Consider the following 10,362-nt stretch of genomic DNA (forward strand, 5'->3'; position numbering starts at 1 on the left):
GAAAGCCTATTAGGATCAATCTAAAGAGAAAAAAAAATTTAAAAGGCGTTATAACGCCTTTTCAAAAGGCGTAATAACGCGAAAAAAGGCGTTATAACGCCTTTTCAAAAGGCGTTATTACGCCTTTCTATTCCAAAAAGGCGTTAAATAAAGCCTTTCCGTTCGTTTTTTTTCAAGTAGGCCAGTAGTACGAGTGCAAATGGGGTACCCACCTCCACACATACACACTTTTTGGGGAAAAGTCTTGCAGTTTTAATATTATAATCAACTATTGGTTGCTTGGTTTCTGAACATTTTGTTGCAGTATGTAAAACTGTGGCATATTCTTGCATTGAAATATTTAAGTTTTACCGAGAAGCCCCGACCCCCCACGACTTTCGCCAGAAGAGTGGGGTGGGGTGGGGGCTATTAAAAGCACGGGTCTGTTAAATGTAAATAAAAGGTTATTCAAAAATCGTAATAACCCTTTTGGAAAGGCGTAATAACGCCTTTTAGAAAGGCGTAATAACGACTTTTGGAAAGGCGTAATAACGCCTTTTAGAAGGCGTAATAATGCCTTTACGAAAGGCGTTATAACGCCTTTTAGAAAGGCGTAATAAAGCCTTTTGGAAAGGCGTAATAACGCCTTTTGAATGGAAAGGCGTAATAACGCCTTTTGGAAAGGCGTAAAAACGCCTTTTAGAAAGGCGTTATAACGCCTTTTAGAAAGGCGTAATAACGCCTTTTGGAAAGGCGTAATAACGCCTTTTGAATGGAAAGGCGTAATAACGCCTTTTAAAAAGGCGTTATAACGCCTTTTTGGAATAGAAAGGCGTAATAACGCCTTTTGAAAAGGCGTTATAACGCCTTTTTTCGCGTTATTACGCCTTTTGAAAAGGCGTTATAACGCATTTTAAAAAATTTTTTCTCTTTAGATTGATCCTAATAGGCTTTCGTAGTAATCTGTGCTTTATAAATAAAATTAATTTCATCACAACATGTATTGGTAACGATCCTTTGAAAACTAATGTCCAAATAACTGTATCTCACTTCCATTCTCAATGACCGTGTAGTGAAGGGCAGCGTTGTGAGAATTCCATCGGCATCGAAAGCAAGTTGTTAACTTGCCTAGATAGCCGAGCGGTCTAATGCGCTGTTCATGCACTGCTAGGAGACAGGACAGATTCCGTAGGTCGAGAGTTCAACCCCGGGCTGGGGCGGAAGTGAGTATCCTTGTAAAAGTATATTTCTCTGTGCTTTCTATATATATATATATATATATATATATATATATATATATATATACTTAAAATAAAAAAGAAAAACACGAAAAACTCCAGTAAAGCTTTACTGGAGTTTTTCGTGTTTTTCTTTTTTATTTTAAGTATATATATATATATATATATATATATATATATATATATATATATATATATATATATATATATATATATATATATATATATATAAAAAATCACAACACCGAAATAAACTCAACCGGTTTCATTTCCAATCTTCAGGAGTTTGACAATACAATGCTTAGTTACACAAAATCAACATTCATATTGTGACGTCATAAAGCGCCAATACTTAGTCGCGCTTTAGCAAAGTTCATTATGACGTCATGATAATACGTAAGTAAGTTATTACGGGAAATTAGATTTTTTATACAAATAGCACAGTTATATTATGCGGGTAAAAGTATATTTCTTAAATGAAATATAATTATGCTGCATTTAAAACAGGTTTATGTCTGTTTATAAAATGTTTTTCTTTAGTTTCACGTTTTTTTTCTGTAGTATCCCTTCGGAATTTATAGAAAGGAAAAACAGTAAAATTGGGGGTTTTATTTTTGGCACAGTTTCTGATGTGTTCGCTTACGGCGGTACACTGGTATCTTGGTTCCCTAATTTGTTGTCGGTGTACGGTCATTCAGTGTCTCAGGGTGTCTCCTGTCTGGCCAATATAATTTTCACCATAACCGGCGCAGGTTATTACATAAATAAGATTCGAGCTGGTGCATGACATTGATGTTTTAATGGTAAATTCGCTTCCAGTTTTAAATTGAAATTTGGATCCCTCTGTCAGGTATGGGCAAGTACTGCATCTGGGCTTGTTGCATCTATTGATGATTGCTGGTTCATTGTTGTTAGTAGAAAAGGATGCTTTTGTAAGGATGGATTTGAGAGACAGACTTTGTCGTTTACTCTTTATGATCTGTGAAGTTTCTAATATTTTCTTCATGTCTGGATCTTCCTCTAAAATGGGCAGATTGTTCCTAATAATGCTGAAAATTTCCGGATTTCTTGGGTTATGTGTTGACACGTATGGTATGACATTTTTTGCCTGTTTGGGTTTGGAGTACAAGAACTACTCCTTCAAAGGCACTATCCTAAACAGTTGATTGAAAACGGAATAAACAAAGCCAAATCTCAAGAAAGAAAAGATCTACTTACAGTGAAAAATAAACAGGCAAAAAATGTCATACCATACGTGTCAACACATAACCCAAGAACTCCGGAAATTTTCAGCATTATTAGGAACAATCTGCCCATTTTAGAGGACGATCCAGACATGAAGAAAATATTAGAAACTTCACAGATCATTAAGAGTAAACGACAAAGTCCGTCTCTCAAATCCATCCTTACAAAAGCATCCTTTTCTACTAACAACAATGAACCAGCAATCATCAATAGATGCAACAAGCCCAGATGCAGTACTTGCCCATACCTGACAGAGGGATCCAAATTTCAATTTAAAACTGGAAGCGAATTTACCATTAAAACATCAATGTCATGCACCAGCTCGAATCTTATTTATGTAATAACCTGCGCCGGTTATGGTGAAAATTATATCGGCCAGACAGGAGACACCCTGAGACACAGAATGACCGTACACCGACAACAAATTAGGGAACCAAGATACCAGTGTACCGCCGTAAGCGAACACATCAGAAACTGTGCCAAAAATAAAACCCCCAATTTTACTGTTTTTCCTTTCTATAAATTCCGAAGGGATACTACAGAAAAAGAACGTGAAACTAAAGAAAAACATTTTATAAACAGACATAAACCTGTTTTAAATGCAGCATAATTATATTTCATTTAAGAAATATACTTTTACCCGCATAATATAACTGTGCTATTTGTATAAAAAATCTAATTTCCCGTAATAACTTACTTACGTATTATTATGACGTCATAATGAACTTTGCTAAAGCGCGACTAAGTATTGGCGCTTTATGACGTCACAATATGAATGTTGATTTTGTGTAACTAAGCATTGTATTGTCAAACTCCTGAAGATTGGAAATGAAACCGGTTGAGTTTATTTCGGTGTTGTGAATTTTTATTATAACAATACGTGTGTGGATTTATTATATATATATATATATATATATATATATATATATATATATATATATATATATATATATATATATATATATATATATATATATATATATATATATAAATCAGTGTCACAACTTCAAAAAATAAATTGCTACTAGTCGACGTAAGACAACACATTAAAAAAAGGATTGAAGCACCATCTTTTTTAAATCAGACCAGAAAATGTCACTGAAAATAATCTATACATCTAAATATATCGTATATCGTGATTTTAGTAGTCACCTAAATAACGTCATATAACGGATACGTGCTGTCATACATTGTTCATTTAACCTTTTCTACAAAAAATATTTGAGTTTCTCGCATAGGTTAACAAATTACTGCTCTTTAATGTAACCGAGCAGTAACAAGACCAGGTCACGTTTAAATCTTTATTAACAGCAATAAACGACAATGGCATGTGTCTTTAAATATAAAATACATGGTTACTGTCTTGAAATATAAGCGATATTTGGGCGAGGGTAAGAAAACGTGATAGAGGGCAAGGCTTGCCGAGCCCTCTTACGTTTTCCACCCGAGCCCAAATATCGGTTATATTTCAAGACAGTTATCATGTATTTTGTTTATCCTGCAACAAAATTTTACATTTGTACGTCCAAAACAAGCTATTTCCGACAGATTTAGGCACATCTCCGCAGTTGAAACTATGACGCCATGGCGTAAACATTGCAGTATACGTGACGTCACAATGCTTTTAGAACGTCGGAATACATGCACGAGGCTTTATTAGGGCAGTGTTCGGATAAAGCTTTGGTTTATTAGGTTACCTTTATTAGGTCAATGCAAGGGGTAGTTGCAGGATAAAAGAAAATACATAATTGTAACTTCAAATAGAATGAAAAATAGCATAAGTTATGAAAAAAATAACAATATATGAAAAAGAAAAGTATTTCAAAAGCAAATACCTTTACGGATAGCACGGCCTCGAGAAGTTTTGACCTTGAAAACTGGCTGGCGGGACAAGTAATTTCAATCGAACACGAGTATTTATACCCAGACCTACTGCGCAAGTGGATTGAGTTGATTTTAAAAATACGCCAGTCAGGAATAGGATTACAAAGTGTGTTCGACAAAAGCCTTTAGAAAATGTTAGAATCATACTCTCTTAAGGGGGATGTACGGCCACCTTTAGTGCTGTGAGAACAAAATGTAAACATTTCTTCAAATGGCTAAAATACATTATATTTTGATCAAATTTTAAGTCCTTATGATAAAGATAGAATTAATATGCATAACTGAATGCATGTTATGTATATATAATCCATACTTTTGCAGAAAAATGCTTTTGATATGCTCTTTAGAACTGCGGAGCTAAAGAATTCAGCAGAGCCTTAAAAAATCAAAAAAAATATGCAAAGTGTGCATTAATGTTCTCTCTACAACCATTTGTTGAGAAAATGTCTAAATTTGCACTTTTAAATGATAATTTCAAGTTCAAAACAAGGTACCGTTGTCTTCAAAAAGACTGCAAAGAACCATGAAAGTAGTTCATGGATAGCAGCACGTGGTCTATTTTTAGCACAGAATTTTGTTTTCCAGACCTCTTCTTAATATGGAGGGACATAACAATCTTTAAATGTAGAAAAAAATTACAGATGCAAAATATTTCAAATAACATGAACACTTTTAAAAGAGGAAAGGTGTTATAGTGTGGCTTGAAGTAATTTATTTAGTAATATTATCGAACAGTTGTTAAATAGTGAACCGGTACGTATTGATAAAAAAAAAAATCTTAAACTCTTTGATTCCAGGTAAGGAAAAATGAGCACCATCAAAGTTAAAAATTAAGAGTTTGTAAGTTTGCCATAGATAACTTATATTATCTATCAAAATTTTAATTATCACCAATGGAACACAAAGAAATAAGACACATATAATCGATATGAATGACCTTGTTTTAATACCTACTAGTACCAGGGGTGATCAAAAAAATCGAACTATCTCTATATCTACAAAACCACAATTCAAATTAGAAACATAGCCAAACACATTTAGTTCTATAAATAGCATATGCTGAAGTTTTGCTCCTTGTTTGTGATGTCACAGTCTGAAAATGACGTTATGCAGGTACTTGTGACGAAAATTCTATTTGCCCATATTGTCAAAATTAAAATTTTACAAAGTAAAGAAAAAAATCTACATAATTAAATATTTTATACCATCTTTGAAATGACGTTTGGTCGTCCTCCCAACTCAGGGAAAAAATTATTGGGTTCTTATTTATAGGTGAGAAAGAAATTCCTTAAAATTTAAACATAATTGTTGACGGAAGAAAAGAAAAAAATATCGTGTAATGGGATGTAAAAAAAAAATGAGTCGGGCCATTTCCAGGCAGTAGATCGGGAGAGAGGACAACCAAATATTTTTATAACAGGTGGTCTTATAAGGCTAGTACATATTCCATCACGTACTTAGTCATGTTAGTAATGCAAATTTTTAAAAAATCTTTTGCACTATTTTAAAAAACAAACAGGATTTTCGGGGGAGGGGGAGGGGGGGGGGCTCTCACTTTTTTTGCGATGATAGACAAAGCATATGCAATGGACATTTCTTTGCAAACATTGTACTCGCTTCTAAATTTCAAAGAAACAACTCAATATATTTTATCAAGCTTCGTATGTTCAATGAGCGAGAGCTCACAACGTTGTCAACATAATGAGACATGATACGTTTTTATGTCCAAACATTACTCCATACAATGTGTTGGTCATTGCAAATAATCTAGCTATTTACGTGAGGTGCCTGAAGGAAATCATATAACTGCTTATTTTTTCTATCTAACTTCTAAACAAAATATACATGTGTATCAATTTTAGAATGTAAGACATGTAATTACAATTTGTTTTTCATGCACCGCATATTGTTTAACATTTTCAAATTAAATGCTAAGCATCCTCCTTGCAGTGCCCCACTTGAAAATAACTTTTTCGCCACAGAAAAAAGACCCGACGTAAACACATGTGTTTAGGACATTTTTATCTTTTTTTCTTGAGTTTTAAAGAAACCAACAAATTATCAAGACTTGTTCCAGGAAAAATTAAATATAATCATGGTAATAAAAAGATATATCCACAGCAGATATATGCACATGCCAAACACGTGCTCGGTGGAATAATTTTAACGAGGAAACTCGAACTGTTAACAGAGCAGTTTTTCCCGATTTGCTGGAGTGGGGTTAAATTCGCGTTTTTCATTAATCAGATGATGCGATGCAACAAATAAAAGTAGTAAGTAATATAACCTAATGATTATTACTGAGTAATTTCTTGTCTTGATGTTATTATGGTCGCATTTATTCTAAAATCAATGTTATTCGAACTCTGTATGACAGAGGAATGGCGGACGAAATAAACACATTGCCTCAGGAAGACACCCATATGTAAAATCAAATTTTCAAGAATTATGGATAATGACAAGAAAAAAGCGAAACAAATGGTTGTAGCCATATTATCAATGAATCAAACTAACGCCATTTTCAATGCATTTATCATCTCGTAAATGCTGTAGCTGCGCAGTTCTAACATGATTAATTTCCTTCTAATTAAAACAAAATAAACTTAATTGTTTACTAATTTTGGTCTCTAACAGTAGGTAATTAGTGCATTAGCACTTTGAGTAACTTTGGGCTAGTTTAGTGGAGTATTAAGCGCATTCTTGGTATTTCTTATTTTACACCAGACTAGATCTAATATGGCTTGTACATCCCCCTTAATTCAATAATTGAATAAGAAATAAGTTAAGAAAAGTGAGTACGGTATTAGCCTAAATAAACATATGAATAAAGTATGTTAGTAATTACTTGGTCACATTAAGAATTCTTGGTAGCCATTGCACATTAACTCTTTTCATGTCTTCTATCAAATTTCATTTAAAGTACAAAAGACGGTGTCCATCGCTGCATTTCATTACCGGAAATATGCATAGCATTTCCGACATTTTTTAATTTTATTTCCGACATTTTTTGTTTTCATTTCCTACATAATTTTTTTCATTCCCGGAATTTACCTCTGCGGCAATTCAATGTTTTCTAAGAAAAAGAAAATGGAATTTTATAAGTATTTATACCAAAATATTTTTTTTAAAAATTCAATACATATATGCATACATGTAGCACTAAGTCTAGGAAAAAATTTAGATGAGCATACAACTTTTTAACCACATTTAATATGCACTAAATTAAATGTCAGTGACAGCACCATACTTATGTCCAAGTCACTGATAGATTTACAAAATTGGATTTCAATGATTTATTTCTGATTTATTCCTTTAAATTTTCCATAAGTTAGTAAAGTTATTAAATCTGTAACAATAGGTACTACATATGTTTTTGAAAAATGTCGGAAATGAAAACTAAAAAATGTCGGAAATGAAAAGTTAATAATAACCAAAAATTCCGGAAATGAGATGCAGCCGTGTCCTTATCCACTAACAAAACAGATACATGCATATCTTTTGACAACATCAGACATCAGTTTAACGTTTCCGTCCGACTTCTCACCTTCCGGTATTTATGTCCTCTGATAATAACTCAATGACCTATTACCTTCCCCGAAATCACTGAAACCATTTATAAACAAGACCCTTATCAACATTTTATTCATTGCGAGTCCGATTAATCAGTGTTGTCTAAATACTGGTATTTTCCCCATTTTTAAGTAAAAATGCAAAATGCTTTACAGCGTACCTCCATTTCATGTGTGTTACATGTTGATATCAAGATAAGTGTATGAGGTATAGAATGCCGACATTGAAAAATGACATCATAAAACTAAATGGTGACAGCTTCGGGTGATCATATAATAGCTATTTTATGTTATGATTAGTTGGAATATATTCAAGGTATCAATTAGCTGAAATTTTCAACATTTTGTTTTATGTTCCTTAAAAATTTTGTAAGCATCGACTACATTTTATTAATTTTATCGCATCGGTATATACACTTCTTCCGAATCAATTAACATATCTATTATTAATTATCTATATCGCACACTGAGGACAACTTTGATTTTATTTTTGTCCAACCACACAATACTTTTACATGAGTCATATATGGAACGCCATGACTGCCTTAAGATATGGTACATCATATTACATGGTGTTTTCAATATAATAAAGGGTTGATTCAATATATTAAGTGGTCACCACACCTTGTTATGTTCCCCAAACGAAGTTGGGGAACATATTGTTTTTACTCTGTTTCTTATTATTATTATTATTATTATTATTATTCCTGGGAAAATTTTGTCCTTGAGTGATCTTGTAAACTACACATCCGACTAAGGTAAAATGTTTTTAGGGTAAGTAGACATGTTTTGTAGATTTGCCGAACGAAGGTCATTTTGCGCGCACGTGCTTGCAAGAGCGCGCACGTGCAACACGTGAAATGACCGATTTAATTGATATAAGCGTAACTTTTTAATTTTTTTATGAAATGCTTTGAAACTCATAATGTAAGGATATATTAGTAATATAGACAAGATGACATGGTCAAAATAGCAAGATCTCACGCGCATGCACGTGCGCTACGCTCTGATTGGCTGAAACTAAAGTCTCAATATCTTTCTTGTTTTTTGACGAAATAATTTGAAATTTTGAACATAGCCATGCATTACAATATCCTACAACATGATATATAGAAAATTTCATGAAATCACGCGCTTGCACGTGTGCTGCAATCTGATTGGCTGAAACTTTAAATGGCTATATCTCCTTTGTTTTTTGACGAAATGCTTTGAAATTTAAAACATAGTCACGCATTAGGATATCTTGAAATATGATATACAAAAAATTTCAAGAAATCACGCGCATGCACGTGTGCTGTAATCTGATTGGCTGAAACTTTGAGTGGCTATATCTCCTTTGTTTTTTGACGAAATGCTTTGAAATTTAAAACATAGTCATGCATTAGGATATTCTACAATATGATTTAGAAAAAGATTCTTGAATCACGTGGATGCATGTGTGCTGCAATCTGATTGACCGAAACTTGAAATGGCTATAATTCCCTTGGTTTTAAACCAAACAGGATGGGATTTAGAACATAGATAGATCTAAGGGCATCCTACAAGAGGGTATGGTCATCATGCACGTGCGTGCATTTGGAACAAGTGAAATTAAATATACACTTAAATGAGTGATTTTTTAAATACTTTTGGACTATATGCTTCAATATAAAGTATATTTAAATATATAGAAAGTGTAGACAAGATTATATGATCATTACGCACGTGCATTCACATGGGCACGCATGCAATGTTAAAATTTGAATATAATTGATATCCTTTTGGGAAAACGTTGTTAAAGTAAACAATGCACAGATGTTGTCTTATTTAATGAAGCTTACAGGGAATATGGCATCAAAAGGGATTTGGGGGAGCGTTTGGGGAACATCTGTAACGGTTCCCGTTACAATTAGCACTAGTTAAAGGGTGAAATGCACATAATATATAGTGTGTTTAATATAATAAAGGGTTGATTCAATATATTAAGTGGTCACCACACCTTGTTAAAGGATGAAAGACACATAATATATAGTGTGTTCAATATAATAAAGGGTTGGTTCAATATATAAAGTGGTCACCACTCCTTTTTAAAGGGTTGGAGGTACATATTATATAGTGTGTTTAATATAATAAAGGGTTGATTCAATATATTTAGTGGTCACCACACCTTGTTAAAGGGTTGGAGGTAGAAATTATATAGTGTGTTTAATATAATAAAGGGTTGGTTCAATATATTAAGTGGTCACCACACCTTGTTAAAGGGTTGGAGGTAGAAATTATATAGTGCGTTTAATATAATAAAGGGTTGATTCAATATATTGAGTGGTCACCACTCCTTTTTAAAGGGTGGAAGGCACATGATACATGGTGCGTTTAATATAATAAAGGGTTGATTCAATATATTAAATGGTTACCGTTCATTGTCAAAGTGTGAAACGTACATAGCAAATGGTGTCTTCAATATAATA

Source organism: Saccostrea cucullata, unplaced genomic scaffold (genome assembly GCF_032062105.1).
Source record: "Saccostrea cucullata isolate Sc308-1 unplaced genomic scaffold, CSIRO_AGI_Scuc_v1 ctg3970, whole genome shotgun sequence".
NCBI lineage: Eukaryota > Metazoa > Mollusca > Bivalvia > Ostreida > Ostreidae > Saccostrea > Saccostrea cuccullata.